The 22,750-nt window shown below is 41.4% G+C and overlaps 1 long non-coding RNA gene across 3 annotated transcripts in view; it reads left to right on the forward strand.

Annotated features, from left to right (window-relative positions):
• Positions 1-1,137, forward strand: part of LOC128851834 (uncharacterized) — a 41,435-nt gene extending 40,298 nt beyond the window's left edge. For all 3 annotated transcript variants that reach the window (XR_008449329.1, XR_008449330.1, XR_008449328.1), the window contains one exon: positions 80-1,137. This is a non-coding gene — a long non-coding RNA (uncharacterized LOC128851834). The remainder of the gene's footprint in view (positions 1-79) is intronic.
• Positions 1,138-22,750: the final 21,613 nt, after the last annotated feature.

Below are 22,750 nucleotides of genomic sequence, written 5' to 3' on the forward strand. Positions count from 1 at the left end.
ATGTTCAATGTAAGAATATGTCTTTCACCTCTTGCACATTATGGACAGCTCTTAAAGGAAAATTTTACATATTTTCCAGTGATACTTGCAATTTGGAAGGAGTGGAGTGGATGGCGCCCAGCACCCCATCTTTGATTGTGTGACGCTGAGTCCTCAAAGTCTCAATTATCTGCTAGAAGGGTAATGTAGACACAGTGATGACCTTGTTGCTGGTCAGCTTTGATTTCAGTGAGTATTGGCTTTTGTGGTAAGTTTTGATAGGAGATCAGCTTCAGGGGTGGCTTCTGTGAGAAGCTGCTAGAGGCTTCCTCTGTGTCCAATAGAGACAATGTCAGCCGGCTCCAAGATGGACCTGTCACTGGCTGAGACTGAGCCGGTCATCACGGGTGGCTGCACTTCTGGAATAATATAGTTAAGAAGGGAGGAAAGAAAAACCTGTTGTGGAAACAGCAATTGCAGCCAAGGAGAGGAGTGAGAATATGTGAGAAACGCAACTTTGCAGACACCATCAAGGAAGAAGGAGGAGGAGGTGCTTCAGACACCAGAGCAGAGATTCCTCTGCAGACCATGGTGAAGACCATGGTGAGGCAGGCTGTCCCCTTGCAGTCCATGGAGGCCCTCAGTGGAGGAGATAGCAACCTGCAGCCTGTGGGAGGACCTCATGCTGGAGCAGGTGGATGCACCTGAAGGAGGCTGTGACCCTGTGGGAAGCTGTGCTGGAGAAGGTTCCTGACAGGACCTGTGGATTTGTGGAGAGAAGAGCCCATACTGGAGCAGGTTTCCTGGCCGGACTTGTGACCCTGTGGAAGGAACGTGTGCTGGAGCAGTTCTTGAAGAACTGTAGTCCATGGGAAGGACCCACGCTGAAGAAATTTGTGGATGGACCCAACACTGGAACAGGGGAAGCGTGTGAGGAGTCCTCCACCTGAAGAGATAGAAGTGGTGGAAATAACACATGATGAACTGACCACAACCCCCATTCCTTGTCCCCCTGTTCTGCTGCTGGGGAGAAATTAGAGAATTCAGAACTAAAGTTGAGCCTAGAAAGAAGGGAGGGATGAGGGGAAGATGTTTTTAAGATTTGGTTTTATTTCTCATTATCCTGCTCTGATTTGATTGGTAATAAATTAAACCAAGTTCCCCGAGTTTGAATCTGTTTTGCCGGTGATGGTAACTGGTGAGTGTCCTCTCCCTGTCCTTATCTCAACCCATGAGCCTTTAGTTATATATTCTTTCCCCTATTCTGCTGAGGAGGGGAGTGACAGCGTGGCTTTGGTGGTCTCCTAGCATCCAGCCAGGGTCAACCCACCACACAGTGTCGTAGTGTTTTGATCCATTCCGCTGGTTTCAGTAATATTTTCAGTACTTTGGGGTTTCCTCTATATTTTAATATCTTCAGTTCCTGTTGCTGGTTATGTAGGCAGATAAGATTCATTATTGGGCACCTTTTTTGGTTTTTTCAAATGTATTCTTTGAAAGGTTCGGTGTGGTTGGATTTAGGCTGTTTTGAATCTAATTTACATGACAGACTGTGCCATAATTATTCATATTTATATTACTGAATGAAAAACCTCCTTGGCTACCCAATCATTTCTGTGGCTTTGGAGAGCGAGATTTTACAAAGAGGGGGAAAACTGAAGCCTGAAATTCCCTCGGTTATGATAGACCTTTCAGAACTTCACAAACCAAAACTTACCTCCCAGCCCCTGCCCAACATACAGGTTTAACAAATTCCTCCTTCTCAGAGGAAGAGAGGCCTTTCTAATTCACCTTTCTGGATATTCTTCTCCTTCAACAACTCTAAGATCTTCCAGATTCAGTGGAACATGGGTTGGGAAGGCATAAGAGGTACCAATGGATGTTGCTGACAGAGGAATTGCTCTTTGTAATCTTTGCTTTTTCACTTCTGGAAGGCAGAAAACTGTCCTGCTCGTAAAAAGTCCTGATATTTCAGATGAACGTTATCAATCTCCACAAGAAGAGTTTAATAATCTTGTGGTAACTCTGTGCATATTGAGCTGGCCAGTGGATCAGTTCTTTCTTCCAGCTGCTTGTTTCTTCTCTTCAGATGCCTCATTGTTTACTGATGTACCTTAGGTCCATCTGCAAAGGTAGACTTCCAGGCCTCCTCCATGGTCTAGCAATGACAGCTTGCAAATTGAGGTTGCAACTGGGTACTCGAATGAAACACAACTTTAAGGTGCATCTTCAGGCTTTTGTAAAATCAGCTACCTTCAGGTTTACATTGTCACTAACAATTTGAGCATTAGAACAACTCAACCAGTTTGAAAATTGTGGATGTAATCAATATCTTCATTATTTCTTTCCAAACGCATTTCTTGCAAATGAATGATTTGTTTGTACAAGTAAAATTGCACTTATTTCATAGAATCGTAGAATAGTTTGGGTTGGAAGGGACCTTAAAGCCCATCCAGTTCCACCCTCTGTCATGGGCAGGGACACCTCCCACTGGCTCAGGCTGCCCAAGGTCCATCCAACCTGGCCTGGAACCCCTCCAGGGATGGGGCAGCCACAGCTTCCCTGGGCAACCTGGGCCAGGGCCTCACCACCCTTATGGTGAAGAAATTCTTCCTTATGTCCAGCCTAAATCTGCCCCTCTCCAGTTTATACCCATTACCCCTCGTCCTATCACTACAAGTTTTTGTAAACAGTCCCTCCCCAGCTTTCTTGTAGACCCTTCAGGTACTGGAAGGTCACTATCAGGTCTCCTCGGAGCCTTCTCTTCTCCAGGCTGACCAACCCCAACTCTCTCAGCCTGTCCTCATATGGGAGGTGCTCCAGGTTTCAGTAGGGGTTTTCCTATTATTTTCTCAGATTTTTGCTTTCCTTTCTTTTCTACTGTCACTTACCTTTAAGCATCCACTTTTTATGTTTTGATCAAAGTGAGGAAGATCACTGCTTTTATTGGAAAAGAACTCATACAACATGAATCTCTCGTCTCTTTTTCCGATAGACTTACTTGTGATCTACTGCAATAATTCACAAAGATGCTTGTGAGAACCTGTGCTCGTGGGCATAAAGCTGGCTAGGTAGAAATTCCTGGTTATGTGAGAAAAGAACTTTCTTCCGCTTAATTTAAGTGCAACGTTGAAAGGAAACATTAGTAAAAAAGAGATTTAGAGATATTGTATTTTAGAGATCTGGTTATTGTGGCATTATGATAATAATGAAATATTTTCATAGGTCATCAAACTTATGAAGAAAGGGATTGATTAAGCAGGGGAACCTATACAGAAAAGAAAGGCAATTTAAAATATTCATGACACAGACCCCTGGAAATAACAAGTGCCTTATTAAGAAGAAGTTCTGTTGCTAGGAGACAGTAACCACAGTGTCAGAATAACATGTTTTTATTTCATATAAGAAATGCTGGTTAATGCGCCTGCTTAGATAATGAGTGAGGATAGCTGCGTGGTGTAAAAGATGGGGTGAAATGCTTAATTTGTGAGATGGGAAACCAATAACAAGTGTGAGTCTTTAAATTCTTCCTTAGTGTAGTGTGCCACAAGAGCAGACTGGTGACCAAGATCTGTTTGAAGCTTGACCTAAGGTAGGATGACACCCTTCTCCAGAGTACTCAGATAAAGTAATTTCAGTTCATAACTCAAATAAGAATAGAGAAAGATGATCAACAGCTTTAAAAAAAAATTCAGATGTGTTTACGGTTGCTTAATCTTGATACAGAACTTAAGCATGGAAAGGAACACCATGTATCTAAAAGCATAGTTTCCAAGAGTGTCAGGACTTTGGAGAGACAAGAAGGAGCATCTGTGCCACCAGGAGGAATGCAGTACTGTCTTCTTCTAGGTGGTGCCAGGAAATCTTTGGGAAGACCACAGATATAGAAATATCAAAATAGCAGGTTCTTTGTTGAAACAATTTGATGAATAAAACAGCAGTGTCCTGTCACCCTCCCAAACAGTCTGGAGAAGAGGAGGCTGAGGGGAAACCCTATCACTGTCTACAACTGCCTCACAGGAGGTTGTAGAGAGGTGGGTGTTGATCTCTTCTCCCAAGTGACAGGTGATAGGACAAGAGGGAATGGCCTCAAGCTGCACCAGGGCAGGTTCAGATTGGACATCAGGAAAAACTTCTTCACTGAAAGGCTTCTCAGGCCCTGCAGAGGTTCATTGAGTCACCATCTCTGGAGGTGTTTAAAAGATGGGCAGATGAGGTGCTTAGGGATATGATTTAGTAGTGGACAGGTACAGATAGACTTGATGATCTCAAAGGTCTTTTCCAACCTAGGGATTCTATGATTCTAACATCTTTCCTGGAATGGAAACAACCTGCAAGCAGGATGGAACCCCTGGGCTGCCACTTCAGGCACACTGAACTGCTCTTGAATTATTCTTAAAATTTTAATTTCTTTCAAACTTTACTTTGATTAAAATGAAACATTTCAAAATGGGGATCTACATTTTAAGAAATATGGCCTTGCTAAGTCATTAATTTCATTATTTAACCACTGCTCATTTCATATTGTTACAAAACTTACCAGGACATCTGCAAAAAGTTGTGCTTGATTGTTGTTGGCGACTGACACAACGGCTCCTTTCCTTACAAATAAGGGAATGCAACTAAACATCATAAAAATGCTTTCAGATATTTACATTCAAAGCTTGTATGTCCTGTTCCCCTCTGCCTACCTTATACACTCTTCTGGAAGGTGCTTTTGTGAGGGGCTTTTCTGGCAGAAACAGCAAAAGTGAAATACATGTAAGTTAGTATTTCAGGAAATCATTTTTTTTATCTCTTTCAAATGTGAAATTATCCTATTATGTTTAACCATTCAGGCCACAGAAAAGCAAAAAAAAAGTAGAACCTGACCTTTGCAGCCAAAGAAAAGTAATAAAAGTGCACATTTTGAATGTAAACAAATTTTTTTCTGCTTGCTCAGGATCCAACCGTATGGGCCCAGCTCTGATTTACAGAGATTGCTCAATGAATAATGAATACATTTGTGATTTATATGAAAACATAAAAATTTTAGGCTGCTCCTGGTTAATTCACAAAGCGGGGAAAACAACAGAATACAAAGCTTAATTAATTTGAATAATTTATTCTTCTATAAAGTCAGCCATTTAACTTGAAATATATTTCCATTCCGCTCCCCAAAGGCTACAGCCTAAATTAAGGAGTAGCCAGAGGGGACGCGTGTGTTTTGCACATGATCACGACATCTCTAGAAAATAGACTTGGGAAAAATTCTAGTTTGACTTGATTCCCACCTGAGGGCTACAATGAGCATGCCTCGCACCATCTCTCTGGATGCTGCTAGTGGCAAAAGCTGAGGAACTCGCTTGTTATTCCATGAAGCCTTTGGAGCCCTTTCTTATGATTTCAAGTGTTTCAGCTGATGCCTCAGAATGGATTCTTGATACAGTGATATATATACACACACACATATATAAAATCCATACATATAAATTACATATATATGTTTATATATATATATTTCAATACAGGATGGGGGATGATGTGACTGAGAGCAGCCCTAAGGAGAAGGACTTGGGGTGCTGGTTGATGAGAAGCTTGACATGAGCCGGCAATGTGTGCTCACAGCCCAGAAGACCAACGGTGTCCTGGGCTGCATCCAAAGCAGCGTGGCCAGCAGGGTGAGGAGGGGATTCTGCCCCTCTGTTCCTCTCTTGTGAGACCCAACCTGGGGTCCTGTGTCCAGTTCAGGAATCACCAACATAAGAAGGAGATGGAGCTGTTGGAACAGGTCCAGAGGAGGCTACAAGGACGTTCATAGGGCTGGAGCACCTTCCACATGAGGACAGGCTGAGAGAGTTGGGGTTATTGAGCCTGGAGAGGAGACCTTAGGGTGACCCCCCAGTACCTGAAAGGGCTACAAGAAAGCTTTTTACAATAAAGCATGGAGTGATATGACCAAAGGCAATGCGTATAAACTGGAGAGGAGCAGATTTGGGCTAGACATAACAAGGAATTTCTTCACTATGAGAGTGGTGAGGCCCTGGCCCAGGTTGCCCAGGGAAGCTGTGGCTGCCCCATCCCTGGAGGGGTTCCAGGCCAGGTTGGATGGGCCTTGGGCAGCCTGAGCCAGTGGGAGGTGTCCCTGCCTGTGGCAAGGGGGTGGAACTGGATGATCTTTAAGGTCCTTTCCAACCCAAATTATTCTATAGTTCTGTGATTTCTTTCCTGTAGAGAAGTAGCAGAGACATGTTCTGAAGTTCATGGAATACCATCTTTCAAACGGGAGGAATTATTGCCTTTTCTTTTCTACCCAGTATGCTCTCAGTTAAAATTCCCATCTAGACTGATAACTGGTCTCTTACTTTTCTTCTTCTTGACTGTTTGAAAACTTATCTGATATCTTGGGAATTATCTCTACCGTATCAGCAGATTATGTTGGAGATGGTTACATTTTAATTCATAAGTTTTTCTGGTGTTTGGGTTTTGTGTGTGTGTGTGTGTGTGTGTTTATTGTTGTTATTTGTTTGTTTGTTTTAAACTGGTTTAGAGGGTGAAAGAGAAGAAAAAAATGATTCTTTCACTTAAATATCATACTGTTCACGTGTTGACAGTGTTTCACTGTATCATCGCTCCTCTATAAGAGAAGTTCCTTAATTGAAACAAAATATCTAACCAATATATTTAACTGAATCAACTCATGCCCCATCTTCCCAAGCCCCACAGAAGAGCTCAACTTCAAGCCCACATACCCATGTATGGGCCGATGAAACTTAACCAGAGGGAAAAAGAAAAGAAAATATAATTTTGATGGAATTTTCACTGATGTTGCTGATGGGAACCTTTTGAAGTCTTGTGAGTACAAATGCAAAACCGTGTACCTGGAAAGGAAAAACCTCATGTAATTGCACAGGCTGGGGGCTGTCTGGCTGGGGAACAGCTCTGGTGAAGTGACCTGAGGATCTTGGTGGTCCACAAGGTTAAACAAGCTTGAGAGAAATGGTAGTTGTGGTATCATTCCCTTTTATATTGCTGTACCAGCAAATGTTTATCACACTTTTATGTGATCCAGCATTCAGGACTTAAGAGTTCTGCAATGAAAGAAACATGCAAAGAAAGTCCTAGCTGATAACATTCTCTACAAACATGGCTTACGAGCTTTGAGTAAAGCCTTCTGCAGTTTTGGTGATTGTAAACTTGAGCCTGGGCTAACGGGCAGTTCTATGAGCTGGAAAAAGAACGGATTCTCATGGGATGGCCAGTGAGGTTGGTCATTTTTTTCCATGTATCATGTCTGTGAGCCTGTCTGTTAAAGAACAAACAACAACAACAAACCAAAATCCCAACCAAACCAGTTTTCAGGCTGCAGACTGTTTCAGAGTGATAATTCATTCTAGGGTTTGGTGTAGTTTAATCCAGTATCTGGCTGTCACATCCTGATAAAATAGTAGATGAGTATATGATTTCTTTAGCATCATAGAATGATATATAGTTGATTCCTTGAAAAGATAGTTCAAAAGACATGGTCACTGAAAAAAATCATGGTTTACTATAGATATTTCACTGGTCTGGGCATAACGTGCTGCAGGCAATTAGCCTGGCGGTTTCTGGGCTCACACTCATTTGTGTCCAGCCAGGTGGGTGCGTGTACAAGGGCTGCTTTGACCAGACTGTGTCTGCAGAGCTGCGCCTGCAATTACCATATCTGACAAAGAATAAGCTGTTATTATAATATAAGTGTCGTGGGAGGTCTTGAAATAAGCTTTCTTCTCAATGATTGGCAGGAGAGGCTGAGTGGCTTTAGCATAGAGAAATGAAGTGTATTTCTGAACTGGCTTCACCTTTACTTCAGGAAAAGCAGAAGCGTAATAATTTCATGATTTCATAAGAGCGTTATCAAGATCTAGAGAAGAATGACACACATTTGAATCTGGAAGAGAATCCAAGTGACTGCTTTGCATCAGTAAATTTCAGTGCTCTAGTAATTTGTCATGCTCGACAGGAAGAAAACTAAATTGAAGGAAGTGCATGCATAGTGCTCTTAGCACAGTTTTGGATTTAGCTGAACTTTACTCTTCAGTTCACTGGCTTGCCTGACATTAAGAAGACAAGAAAGGTCAGTCAAATGGCAACATCAAAAACGCTCTTAAATTCCAAGGATGGCTTTTGACTTTGGCTGGACTGGTGGTTTCTTAGTTAATTGTCATAGTATACCGATAGACAGGCACTCTAGTCTAGATGTAAAACTATGTTATTTTGATTTACAAATATCCTGCAGAGGCAAAGCAACATTCCCAAATTCCCACCGCAATCAAACAGAAAAATAGATGTTGCAAATGTGTTACTTAACACTTTTAACAGGTTCTAAAAGATGGAGGCTTTGGTTTGGGTAAAGCTATTTATGGAACTATCGAAGCTTTGACCAATACCTCGATGATATTATAAGTGGGAATATAATATTTCTTCCTGGCACTGGGGCCAGCAGGTCAGTAGCTGCTCAGGAAAGGAAAGATGCTGTACCTGTGCCAAGAAGGAGCTCTGCTTTTTGAAGTTCTGCTTGTATCGAGTGGGGTTGCAGCTTGGTAGATAAGGGAGCTGTAATCGAAACCTTGAAAGCGCAGCACTGAGTGACTGTTTGACTCACTTACATTTGACCTGCAAGGGTTTTTAATCTCAGAGGACCTCCTGTATAGACTCGTAGACAGTTTGGCATGTATTTATTCACTCTACCCAACTCTTTTTCACATGAATGCCGTTGAAAATTGTAGTAAGGCTTACAAGATTCCAAAGTTAGCAAACCAGTGTCGAAGCACCTTCACTCTTTGATGAGCAAACAATAAAGGAGAAACGAGTCTTTCTCAAATATCCACAGATGGAAATTAGCCCTGACCATTTACGGATGGATGTTAGCAGAGTAACGGCATAAATTAAAAATACCAATAAAATACTATTCAAGTGATTTAATCGAAGTCATCAAGGGCAGCTAGTTCAAGAAAGAAAATGAAAAGGAATGATTCCAGAGGTGACTGCTGATTTAACCTGTTGCAATTAATACACTTCACTGCCCTTGATATGCCTCAGGTTGATGAATGCAATGGTAATGACTACTGAATCCATCAAAAATAAACATAGTCATTGTGGCTGGCTTTTCAATTTAGAACAACCAGAACAGAACGTTGAACTGTTGGGCTAATTTGAGGCACTTCACCACTGCACTAGATAGCATTCCCATTTCTTGTATAATGTGTGTCTGTGTGCGTGTTTAGCAAGAGGAAGCTGGTGTGAACGGAGAAGACCTACAGCGATGAAGAAAACGTCACTTAACAGAAAGTTTTCCGTAAGTTCCTAGTAGATATTTATTCATCAGCTTATTTTCCAGGCTAACTGCATTAAGGATGGATTTTGTGAATAGGAGTGTGACCACTGAGATAAACTTTTCTATGCATCAATATGAATCGATTGATTGTAGGCAGTGCACCACGAGCATAACATTTGTTCCCCCAAGATAGAAAGCCGAGTAACTTCTTGGAATTACTTTTTGGGTTCTGTTGAAAAGTGGTTTCCTCTTCATTGTAGTGCTTCAAACAGCTGAATGGACATTCCAGCAAGCCTAGTTAGTGCCCTTTAGAAATTCTGTGTGAAAGCTAGGCTTAATATGCAATAATATGCTAGGCTTTTTTATGCAATAAACTGATAAGGATCACTGCCTGTAGATCAACTGTGGCTAGATGCCACTGCGGATGCAAACCACATCTTAAAGCTGATATCTCGGTGCTCCAGGTATTGAATCAATAGACATTTTCCTACTGACATCAATGGCAATATAAATACATAATGATAACAACATTAAAATAACCATTGTAGTGAAAGATATGAAAATCTGAAAGAAAGGCAGATATTGAATAGAGTATCTCAGTTGGAAGGGACCTACAACAGTCACCTAGTCCAATTGCGTGACCATTTCAGGGCTCATCCGAGTGTTGTTGTATGTTATGTATGTATGTATGTATGTATGTTGAATGTTAATGTATGTTCACGGTATTGGCCAAATGCCTCTTAAATACCGACAGGCTCGGGGAATCGAGCATCTCTTTGTGCTCAACATGCAATACAGAATCCATAAGAATCTCTTATAGCTGACACCACTTAACAATCGCACCTCAATCACATGGTTCCATTTTCTAAGGAAAGGCTCTGTAAAGCATAACTTTAACTACTTTGCTGTAGTTAGTATTTATAGCATAGTCACTGGTTTAAATTTGTGGTGAAAGACACGTAGTTATTTTTTGGGGGGGAAGCCCTCTTTTTTTTTGTCTCTGTTATTCAAACCATCTCAATTTTAAGTTCTAATGGGCAAATTCCCAACTTTCTAGTACTCTCTGTTAGAAGCCAATCCCAAGCCTGTCATCGTGATGGTAAGGAACAGAGTCTTTGGAGAGGCAGCATCTCATTTGCAGTGAATTCCTGGATGGTTTTTTTAAATTGGCTCTTCCCCAGGAGTAGCTTAAATGTGGTTATTCATTTAAATAGTTTACTACTGGGGAAAAGAAAAAAAGCTCTATAAAGCACAAGATCTCATTTGCAAAGCGGGTCCTGGGGACCGAGAGTGGAGAGGCACGTGCCATGTGTTGGAGCCTCCATCTTCTGCTTCTCCTGCTGTTAGGAAATGATTTGAAAATTACCTAAAATAGGAACAATCTACTCAATGGCTGAACAAAAGGCTCAGATCTGTCTCCACCACAGAGCCCACAGCGGTAGCCTTCACCAAGAGTTGCTGTAGAAAAAAAGAAGCGAGTGGTTATTGGGGGAACAGCATAGCGACCTCCCAAGAGGGGCGGCACAGACAGGGGGAGGGCTTGGCTGTCGTGTGCAGGAACCTTTGGGCATGACTGTACTAGTAAAAGGGATATGCCTAGGACCATACTTTGGTCATGAGAGCATCGGGCACACAACAACTTGTGTCCGTGCGCATTTTAAGGAAGAAAAAAAAAAAAAAAGGAAGAGCTGTCTTGTGCTCTGAAACAGAGAGACTGCCTCAAAAAAGTCCCTGGGAATTATTTTTGCCTGACACTACATCTTGAGTCGTGCCTGTGCCCAAAGTATGTCAAGGAGTCTGACAACAGCAAAAGGTATTGACTTCCAGTATGACTTTTCTTTTCAGAGATCCCTTGGAATTATAGAATCATAGAATAGTTTGGGTTGGAAGAGGCCTTTAAGATCATCCAGTTCCACCCCCTGCCCTGGGCAGGGACACCTCCCACTGGCTCAGGCTGCCCAAGGCCCATCCAACCTGGCCTGGAACCCCTCCAGGGATGGGGCAGCCACAGCTTCCCTGGGCAACCTGGGCCAGGGCCTCACCACCCTCAGCGTGAAGAAATTCCTCCTTACGTCTAGTTTAAATCTGCCCCTCTCCAATTTATAGCCATTCCTCCTAGTCATATCATCACATGCCTTTATATAATGTAAGGAGTTTTACACCTGATTTGGGGACAAAATAACTCAGTCTTTGGGTCATTTGTGCTTATTGAAAGAGCCCAAACCATGGTGTAATTCATAGGTGAATGTTGGGGTTGTTCTGTGCAGGGACAGGAGTTAGACTCGATGGTCCTTGTGGGTCCTTCCAACTCACAATTTCTATGTTTCTATGAGTCAGAAAAGTTTAAGGGAAACAATGCTTCTTTCATACATCCACAATTTCTTCACCTGGAAGAGTTTCTTGGATAACAGTACAGAGAATATCTTTCAGAACACTGTCATGAGCACAATGAATTGCCATGAAATTAACAGTTGCCCTACTAATGACACTCTAGCACCGACCTCTTTTCTCTAATGCTTCCTTGAAACATCAAAAAATGTTTTTAACACCATCAGAAAGTCTCATAATGTGATGAGATTTGTGTGAACGGAACCTGATATCTTCTGCAATTCTGGTTTTCTTGTCCAAGAGAATTTTAAAAGAAAAGTCTCAGAAATAATTACCTACTTTTTCTTTTAGATTTTGCTCTGTGCAGGCCCTTATTTGGCCCTGGCCCAGGTTGCCCAGGGAAGCTGTGGCTGCCCCATCCCTGGAGGGGTTCCAGGCCAGGTTGGATGGGCCTTGGGCAGCCTGAGCCAGTGGGAGGTGTCCCTGCCCATGGCAGGGGTTGGAACTGGATGGGCTTTAAGGTCCCTTCCAACCCAAACTGTTCTATAGTTCTATGATTTTTGTAGAGTCTAAAAGATTTAAGAGATTCTCCTAAAAGTGTTTACATTAACTATAGAGCGTAAAAAAGAAAAATGGGGATCTTTACATTTTGATTTGATTCTTTTCCCTGCTGTAATGTCTATAGATTGGATGAGAGGCCTTAACAGTCAATGGTACGTGCTTTTCTTAGCATACTGTTAGCATTAAAATCGAATATTAGGTAGCGGATCATTGGTGCTATTTTACATATATGAAAAAGACAAAATTTTTCAGGTAAACTACATCAAAATTTAAGAATGCAGATAACACTCCTTGCTTTCTCTGGAAAACTGTGATTTAGATCTTCATAAAATCATAGAATGGTTTGGAAGGGACCTTAAAGATCATCCAGTTCCAACTCCCTGCCATGGGCAGGGACACAAACCCACTAGACCAGGCTGCCCAAGGCCCATCCAACCTGGCCTTGATTTTCTAAATGGAATCATAGTTGTTATACTTAAGACATGATTTTTATTTAATTTTAAGGGAGGATCTAGGAGAAGTGAGCTGAAGTTTCATAGGCTTCATAAATCCATTATTTTATGATGTTGACGTTTGTCTTCTTCCCTGGACAATGATGTTTCTTTCCCTGGACAAACAGTTTCATAAAAATGTATTTTTCTACCATTTTTCTGTTTTGTTGTTTGTTCTGTCTGGGAAAGAAAATTTTGTCTAAAATGATAAAGACCCTCGTTGCCTGACTGTAGTTGTATTTTCAGTTTACTCTAAGCAGAGATTTTAGTTGATCTAAAATAAAACATCTCGGGGTTTTTTTTTTTGCTGTAAGCCAAGTGAACAGAAGCTGTGCTTTCCCATGTTCTCCCTGACTTTATTACCTGATTGTTATTCCTTATTACAAAGCGTTTGCCATTATTTTATTCATTTGCTTTGCAGCAGGCTTCTTTTCTCTTACACTTGTTTTAACTGGTAGTAAACCCTTAATGCCACAGTGACCGATGGAAAATCACCGTGCCTGACACGAGGAGACAAAAGAAGCAGGAGGGATCTGTGAAAAACACCCGTAAGAAGTAAAGCACCGTGTGGATGGAGATGATTCACGTCTCTGCAGTGATTCTTCAGTAAAAGGTAGCAGAGCAGAACCAAAGACCATTTTCACTTGCCTTGAATTCATTTTACCTGATCTCTAAAGTATTTCCCTGCTACCCACTGGAGCTTTGAAACAGGCTGCATGTCTCAGTACTGCTGCTTTTTTTTTTTAATTCCCAAAAAAGTGAGATTAAAAAAGGCAGCTAACGGAGGGAGAAGCTGCAGGCAAGTAATGCAGAAAAGAAACCCATTCGGCCATCTGTCCATCCATCCACTTAAACTTTCACAGATTTATGCTCAATCTAATTTAGAATAAAAAGTTTCTGCTTAAAATAAGTAAAGATCTGAAGTTCCTCAGTCCCTTGAATGCTTTTGAAAATGTTGCAAGATATTGATTCATTCATATTTAGACAGAGAAACGCACTCTATTTAGCAAAGCTGCTGGTAATTTTGTAATCTGTTTTTATGACTATTTTTGTTGTTTCCTTGAAAAATGAGCAAGTTTTCTTTTGTTTGCAGGTCTGTTTGTTTGATTTAGTAATTTAGAGCTCTCTTATTCTTGTGCAAATCTATGAAAATCTGCTGATAGCTTTTAGTGGAGCAGAATCAAACCTGTTTGCCCTTCATCCTGCAAACCTACATGCACAAGCTTGTGTGACTTACTCCTAGGCTCAAAGTAAATTTAAGCTTGCATAGATACAATCAAATTAGGCTGGGAGTGACCTCCTGGAATACTGTGTTCCCTTCTAGCACAGACTACCACAAAAAGTTCATTTGCCTTGCTTTTAAACCGGTGATAGGGCTTGCCCTGTTAGTATTACTGAAAAGATGCTCTAAATCTTCCTGACTTCATGATTGAAACCTTTTCTGGCATTCCAGCTCCTGTTTGCAGAAGAGACTTGGGATCCAAGACGTCAGCTGAAGCTGGAAGAAATCAATTTTGCCACTATTGAGGTGTAGAACGTGGATTCTTCACTCATGCAAGTTTAAATTTGATTTCATTGAGGAGCAGATTACCTTGTCAAACTCTTTGGGGAGGTGCTTACGTTTTTCCTAGCTGCTCAAACTACATTGACATTACCTAGAGTGAGAGAGGGTCATTACCAGTTGAGACTTTCAAGCCTTCATCACCCAAGCCCGCTCTGTTCCTTACAAGAACTGTTCGCTGCTGCTCAGTTCTGTGACTGAATTTTGGATTCTTCCAGAAAATGACATTTTCTAAACCTTCTGTCCATGTAGAAGCAATGCCATTTCTACTCGTGCGCTGTCATGCCATGTAACTTAGATGATTTGGACTAATTGCCCTGCTGAAAGTTTAAAAGAGAGCTGCTAAAGCTGGTGGATCTGAATCCTTGCAAAAGAAGCAGTAATTTACTATCCAGAAAGTGATAGACGATTAGGGCTGGCGATTGTAATGCCACAGGGAAGTAAAGAATGGCCTATTTCCTCTTGTGCAAACAGAATCATAATCTTTTAACACTAAGTACTCTGCCTTATAGACACACACAAGAGCCCCCATGCTTGCGTCTTAAAAGAGTAACCCTACCGATATAGTGTGTATATATATATAATGCTCATTGATGCTATATATTGTAAGGTTTTTACTGTGGGAGTGCTTCTCCCTTGCAAGGATTAGACAAATATAGCATCAACCTTTTTATTTTACTGCCATCGCTGATGTTCCAGGTCCTAAGAGCTAGAGGTAGTTTCACTACCTGTCAGGGTGATTGCAGAGAATATAGTGCTCAGCCTGCTCTATCTCAGATCTGCAACTACAGCTCGGAGTGCGAGACAAAGAAAGAAGAGAGAGAAACCGCGCTTGTGCATGCATGCACACACGTGTGCAACGTTTAGGCTGTTTTAACAGAAGGGAATTAGCCGGCTTCAGAGGTTTAGTTATCAAATACAGCGGATTTCAGCTCTGGTCTCTTGCCTGAATCAGTGAGATCCACAATATCCAAATGTCCTTGTCAGCTAATTGATTGTGAAGTAATTAGTTCAAAATGGGCTCCCCCATTAAGACTCATTTGGTGTTTGTACACCTTTCCCTGAACCAGCTAAAGAAGCCGACGTCTCTTGTCAACTCCCAAGTCCTTGTAACAATCCCTTTGCTGAAGGGAGGGCCACCTGTCCCACGGGCCTGCTGACTGCTTGTTGATGTGTGCTTTGAACCCACCCATCTCGGTCAAAACGAACCTAATAACCTTAAGAAGCTGAAATAATTAGTCTCAACTAACTTGCCTGGTTTTGCCAGTGGAGGATGGGAGGTGCTACCCAAACCCTTCTGCCAGCAGGCTGGAAGAGGCAGTGAGCTGCAGCAGAGGGACAGGCAGATGGGGCTGCTCTCAGTAACACGTACGGCCAACATAGCTGCATCTGGAAGGGGATCGAAGGCAGTCTACAAATAGTAAGTTGCTTTCTTCACTCTTTTGACAGCTCCAAACCCATTCCCAGAGACTATATCAGAGCACGATATCATCCTCTTGGCTGTACTTGTCGTCCTTTGAGTCATCTGTTGTGGACACCAGTTAGTTAATGACAGTGGCTTAACCTATTAAGACTAAACGTTGATCCTATTACAAAAAGAAAATAATCATTACTGCTTTCTGTGAAGTCACAGATTAGTTCTTAAATCATAGAATCATGGAACAGTTTGGGGTGGAAGGGACCTTAAAGTTCATCTAATTCCAATCCCCTGCCGTGGGCAGGGACACCTCCCACTGGCTCAGGCTGCCCAACGCCCATCAACCTGGCCTTGAACACCTCCAGGGATGGGGCAGCCAGGGCCTCCCCACCCTCGCTGTGAAGAATTTCCTTCTAACGTGTAGTCTAAATCTGCCCCTGTGCAATTTAAAGCCATCTCCCCTTGTCCTATCACTACATGCTGTTACAAAAAGTCCCCTTTGTTAGTATTTCTATTGTCTTAATAATACTGTACTAAAATTAAAACTTCCTAAGATTGCATTAGGGAGTTTACAGAGAGGTACATAAATGGAAAACTCTTGCCTGAATGTCATAGAGTGGTATGAAAAGACAACAGGGAATGGGAGGTAGGATGTCAAGCTAAGGGCGTAAGGCAATCACACTGCAAAGTCAAAGGGGTTCGAATGATTTTACTTCTTCACACTCAGTTTACACGTCTTTGTTTCACAGGACTACACTCTACTCATTGCTACTGCTTTTCTACGTTCACTGCACTTGCTTATTTACATCATATGGAAATTTACTTGTCTTGGTCACTCCACATGACAGGGACAGTTTGTCTTAGAGTCTCATGAAAGCGAGGTGGTTCCCATGCACTTGTGCAAGGAAGTGGTAGAGTTACCATCCCTGGAGGTGTTTAAAAGGCAGGTAGGTGAGGTGCACGGGGATGAGGTTTAGTGGTGGATGGGTATGATTGGACTTGATGATCTCAAAGGTCTTTTCCAACCAAACAATTCTGTGATTGTCTGATTTAAAACCTGATCTTCTCTCACAGCACTGAGAGTGTGCAAGAGCAAGTTCTTTACTCATGCCAAGAGCCAGCCGTGAACCCAAGTGCAGCAAATCCAAAGCTGCCTCAGGAAGAGGTTGCTTTTTGCCAACATCTTTTAGCCAAGAGAAAATAAATAACTCTAAGGAAGTGTTTCCTTGATGAGACAGCTCTAAGTCAATAAATAAAGCATTAGAGGTAAGGTGTCCACATGGGAACGCACAAACGAGTCGGTGTGGATAAAAGAAACTGGTGCGCTTACCAAAGATGATGCCATTTGCATAGTACATCATTTTATACTTTCCTAAGAATAAACATTAAACAGGGAAATAAATGTCTGTGGCAAGCTTTGTATTTGCTTAGATCCAAGCTCATTAAATAGCAAAAAACAAATTACTAAGTAAGCTTAGGTAATGTTTGTAGGGGAGGAGTTAAATTTACAAAATCATTCGGCTTCATCCTAACAAATCTCTTCCCCTCCCACTAACAATTTCTTTATTACTAGTTTTGGTTTTAAACTTTGAGGCTATCATTTCTTCAGTGCAGTGTTGTAATAAACCCACCACTGATTTTGAATATATAATTCTGCATCCAGCTATATTATTTGCAGGTTATGATATTAATTTTTTAATACTGAAGGTAAGTTAATGAATACCATCACTGGCACAAAATAGGTGGGTGACAAGGGTGGAAATATATGGGTTGTTGCCACTTCATCATCTGGTGTCAAAGCAAAAAGCATTGTGCTTTCCTGCATAACTTCATCCTATTCCACTTTTGTCCTTATATATGTATGTATTATGTCTGCTTTTTTTCTGGCACGTGATATGCATTCAATTAAGTAATAGCACTCCAGATGTGCTAAGTGCTTTGCTCTCGTTTTACATTGCAGAACGATGTGCCGTGTATTAGCAAACTAGACAGTGATCTGATTTACTGTGTGTATTACTCTAAATGTGAAAACACTGCTCATAAATTGCATTTTTTTATTTTAATCTATTGCCTGGTCTCCCACTGCTGTTACCTGACTTTAAAAACCGTAGCAATTACAAAGTGAAAACAACTTGAAAGTTCACAGCATCCTGCAGGAGGCAACCCATTGTAATGCATATCCGCAATTCTCTGCAGGATTCAGCAGACTGCAAATCTGTCAGGGCTGAGTCTGCAGGGAAAGTGTACTTTTCAGCTGCCTCTGCTGTATATAATCCACATTATATGATGCAATAAGATATAAAATTGTCAGAGGAACCTAGAGTTCTTCTCTCTAGACTTAAAATTATAGGTGCAAAGACAAGGAGACTAAAGTAGAGTTTGCGTGGTTTGGGAGCTGAAATCATATTGGCAACATGATGCATCATAAATTTTGAGCCATCAGCTGTCAGGGCTGATCTTATGAAGGTGCTGAACAGAAAACATTTGTGCTAAAACCCCACCGTGTTACAGATCAGCTCTCCTAAGTGCCAGCCTGTGATTTTATCTAGTCATAATAAACAATAATAAACCAATAAATAAGCATACAGCATTGTGAGCACTAACTAGTAGAGAAATACTTGAAAATAATACCTTAATAACACTGACTTTAGTAAATTAACAAAGAACTTGACAGATCCTGGACAGATGGTATTGTCCTACAGCACTTCTTTAGGAAGTCCACTGACACAGCAACATCTCCAAATTTTGGCAAATGGTCATTATGACAGAATCGTCAGCTCCAGCTACAACTCAGACTTTGCTCCTTTCCTGACTTCTGTCCACAATCCCTAGCTTAAGGTTTTTTTAAGTAGGATCATTAATGGTGACATATTGGAGAGGGTCAGATTTAGACTAGATATATGGGCTGGAGCACCTCCCATAGGAGGACAGGCTGAGAGAGTTGGGGTTGTTCAGAGAAGAGAAGGCTCCCAGGAGACCTTAGAGTGACCTTCCAGTACCTGAAGGGCTACAAGAAAGCTGGAGAGGGACTTCTTACAAGGGTCTGGAGTGATAGGATGAGGGTGAGCAGGCCTTGGGCAGCCTGATCCAGTGGGATGTGTCCCTGCCCATGGCAGGGGGGTTGGAACTGGATGAACTTTAAGGTCCTAAACTATTCTGTGATTCTATGATCATCACTTACCCACCTTGGAAACCTCTCAGACAAACAGTAAACCATCAGAACGGTGCCAGCTACACTTCGATACAAGAAGAAATGAGCAGACAAGTGTGGGCTTGATAGGAACTGCTTGATCAAGCCCTGCTGCAGCCATGCCTTTACAGAAGAAGTTTACATGTAAAGTAGTTTGTCCAGGTGGGATGGGGTTGTTAGACTTGAACCAAGTAATGGTTTGAGAGGACAAAGGTTCCCATTAAAACAAACATCATCAAACCCATCACTCCGTCTTGTGCATAAATTTCTCCAACTGTACTGTAAAATGCTCTGAAGAAATACCTTAGTTCACTTTTTCAGGCCTGTAGGGAGTACCTGACACAGCAAAGGTGCATCACTCTCCATAGAACTCATTAGCTTAATCAACACAATTCTGGCTTTGATGCTTCTCAGGAAGTTCAGACAATGCCATGGTGCAACTGTTCTCACTCGCAGCCCAAATTTATAACAAAGAAGAGATGGTCAGTAGGAAACTTTTCACGCTCACATTGCCAGTTCATGTCAGAAAAAAAGGAATTAAACATTTAAATAATGGGAACCAAGTGACTAAAGAGTTCATTAGAGGTCACCAGCTTGTTGACAGGTGATCAGTCTGGAGATAGATATGTGTAAAACACAGACACACACAGACACATACAGAGTATTGTAACAGTGGGTTGGTTTTAGTGGAGTTAACATATGCTGTTCTGCAAAAAAAAAAGAGAGAGACAGGAAAAAAATGAAGGTTTAACTGAGGATTTCATTAAAATAAGAGTATGGTCTTTAAAAATGTATTCTTACATAATGGCAACCATGCTCTGGTTCAGAGGCTTTTCAACTCTTTTTATCGTGACTGAGTAACAGACCTTCTCTTCTATATATTTATAGTTTGAGAGATGTAAAACTTTTAATTTGAATTGCTTCACATTTTTGGCCATTATTTGAGGGTTAGAGGTGCAGAGGCCAAAAGGTGACAACTTCCATTACATGGTTATTATCCACAGCTCACGCTGAGAAAGTGGCTCCAGAGAAGAAAACCTCGGGGCCACACCTCATACCTGTTCCTCGGTTCGCTTCTGCTCCCAGCCACAGAAATTTAAGCTCATCCCATTACTATGGTAAATGATTTATAATACAATGACAGTGCAAAACTAAGACCTGAGAAATGTTTGCTCCAAAAGAAAATCTATAGTTGTCTCTCTCTCCTCTTTTAAATATTAAATGGTGAATTCAGTGCTTGTCAAAATTACTGAATTCACAGCCCTTGTACACCCAGGGCAGGCGTCCTGGCTGCGGCCAGCAGCTCCCACACTCCATCCCATCTGGAGTATTATGTCCAGTTCTGGAATCCTCAACATAAGAAGGAGATGGAGCTGTTGGAACGGGTCCAGAGGAGGCTACAAAGGTGATCCGAGGGCTGGAGCACCTCCCGTACGAGGACAGGCTGAGAGAGTTGGGGTTGTTCAGCCTGGAGAAGAGAAGGCTCCAGGGAGACCTTAGAGTGACCTGAAGGGGCTACAAGAAAGCTGGGGAGTGACTTTTTACAAAGGCTTGGAGTGATTAGAGGAGGGGCAATGGGTATAAACTGGAGAGGGGCAGATTTAGGCTAGATAAAAGGAGGAATTTCATCATGACGAGAGTGGTGAGGCCCTGGCCCAGGTTGCCCAGGGAAGCTGTGGCTGCCCCATCCCTGGAGGGGTTCCAGGCCAGGTTGGATGGGCCTTGGGCAGCCTGAGCCAGTGGGAGGTGTCCCTGCCCATGGCAGGGGGTTGAGATTGGGTGGACGTTAGGTCCCTTCCACCCCAAACTGTTCCATGATTCTATGATAATAAAAATAATAATAAAATAGTAAAAAAAAATCAGAGCTTCTGTTTAAAGCAGTCCTCACTCCAGAAGTTTCTGGAAAGCAGACGCAAATGTCCATTAATAATCTACACCTCTTGGTTAGGCTTAAATTATTAATATGGTTTGACTAGTGGGAAGGAGATGAGCAAAGCACAGCCAACAGTTGTAGGAAGGTACTGAGCTTGTTGCTGGCTCTGGTGTGAAGAAATACTATATGGACAGGTTGCAGGCGAGCCTATGCATGAGGGTCGAGGACGACGTATTTATTGTAAATGTTTATAAATTCTCTGATAATAGATTGTCATGTTCAGTGCAGAGAACAAAGAGCAACTCTCGCATCGCCGTCCCTTGAATATCAAGTCACCTTCTCCTGTGATGTACAAGGCAACGTAATTGCATCTCAAATGTGTGGTGCATTTTTGTTTAGAAGGTTACCACAAAACTGATTTATGAAACAATTTTCCCTCTTTATGTCAGAGAGGCCATTTTCTGGTGAATAATTAGATGTGGGCTTCTTCCGTATGGTGACATACACTTCTATGAGGCTGGGTACAGGTGCTGCTTTTCATTACATAAAACTGAGGAAATCCTGTCGGATCGCTCATGAGAATTTTTTTCTTGTGACATCATTTTAAAGATTGATTCTGGTTGATTTTGGAAGAGTAGTTTTTTGAATTGTGTTTACCTGTGCTCATTGTGTCGTGCAGTAAACAATGCTCTTGTGCTGCTCTGGAGGTTATTCCCCCTTTTCATCTTGTAATGATTTACTTGTTAAGCTGAGATGAACGGATATGAGAAAACCTGTACTGCATAATTGCATTTGACAGGGGGAAAAAATGCTCATCCTAGTCCTCACACTACCCCTGGGCTTTTAGTTTAGTAGTGAAGAACTTGGGGCAAAAATATTCTCCTGACCCAGTGCCTTTATTTTATAACAATAATCTTTATTTTATAAACAATAATCAGAGGTAGCCAAGGTTTATGCATGCTGACTGGCTTTTTTTTTTCATCCTTTTACATAGATTTTTAGGTCATTTCTCAAACCCTGGTACCTGAAGTTATGTGTATAAATTATTACTTGTTTTTTCTGGATATCCATTTTAATCATGTAAATACTGGATTAGATTCAGGCGTCCAGTAGATGTAATCACTTAACTTTGAAATAGTGCTCTGGCTTTTATTAGACATTGATCTGAACTGATTTTTGTTTTAGGAAGCTGTAAGGTTTCCAATGAGTTTCCTTAAAATATAATTCAAAACTCATTAACTTTATTCAAGGAAAGCTGAGCATTAAATAGGCTATTTATTTTTTTATAGCCTTATATTTAATCTAGGAACAGAACAGACAAAAACTTACAGAATATATTTAGTATGTTATTGGCATATTAGCACCATTTTTTAAAATATTATGTTTATTAATTTGTTAGATTAGTTGGATCTCTATTTTATGCAGTACATAAATAAAGGAGGTATAATTCACTGAATGAGATGATGCTGGGAAAAATAAGACCCCATGTTTAAGAAACTGTGGTGTTCACATAAAACTGGGATCATTGTTTCACACAAGCTTCTTTTTTATTTGTAGATATTTTAAACTTACTTCCTCCTTCCCTTACTGTGGACAGAAAATGTACTTTTTTTTTAGGGAAAATCCATTCCCCATTAAATTTCAGAATTTGGCTTTCATGTTATTGGAAGAAAACTTGATGGTAATCTTTAACACAACTGAAATTCATTTTGTCTCTGATGATTTGTTTACTATTTGTTGGGACAGCAATGGAAGCTCTTTTTTCTTCCTACTTAAATATTCTAAGTGGGCTCTCTTTTGGTTCTCCCCCTAAGGGTTTTTAAATAAAGCACTAGATTTTAACGCATGAATAACATTTGTTTTTGGAAGCACCATGTTAGGATGGACACTGGAAGGACAGGATGTCATCCTCAGGGACCTGGACAGGCTGGAGAAGTGGGGCTGTGAGAACCTCATGATGTTCAACAAGGACAAGTGTAAGGTCCTAGACCTGGTTTGGGGCAATAAGTAGTTTCGATACAAGATGAGGGATGATGTGACTGGGAGCAGCCCTGA

This window comes from Cuculus canorus, chromosome 3 (genome assembly GCF_017976375.1).
Source record: "Cuculus canorus isolate bCucCan1 chromosome 3, bCucCan1.pri, whole genome shotgun sequence".
NCBI classification, from domain to species: Eukaryota; Metazoa; Chordata; class Aves; order Cuculiformes; family Cuculidae; genus Cuculus; species Cuculus canorus.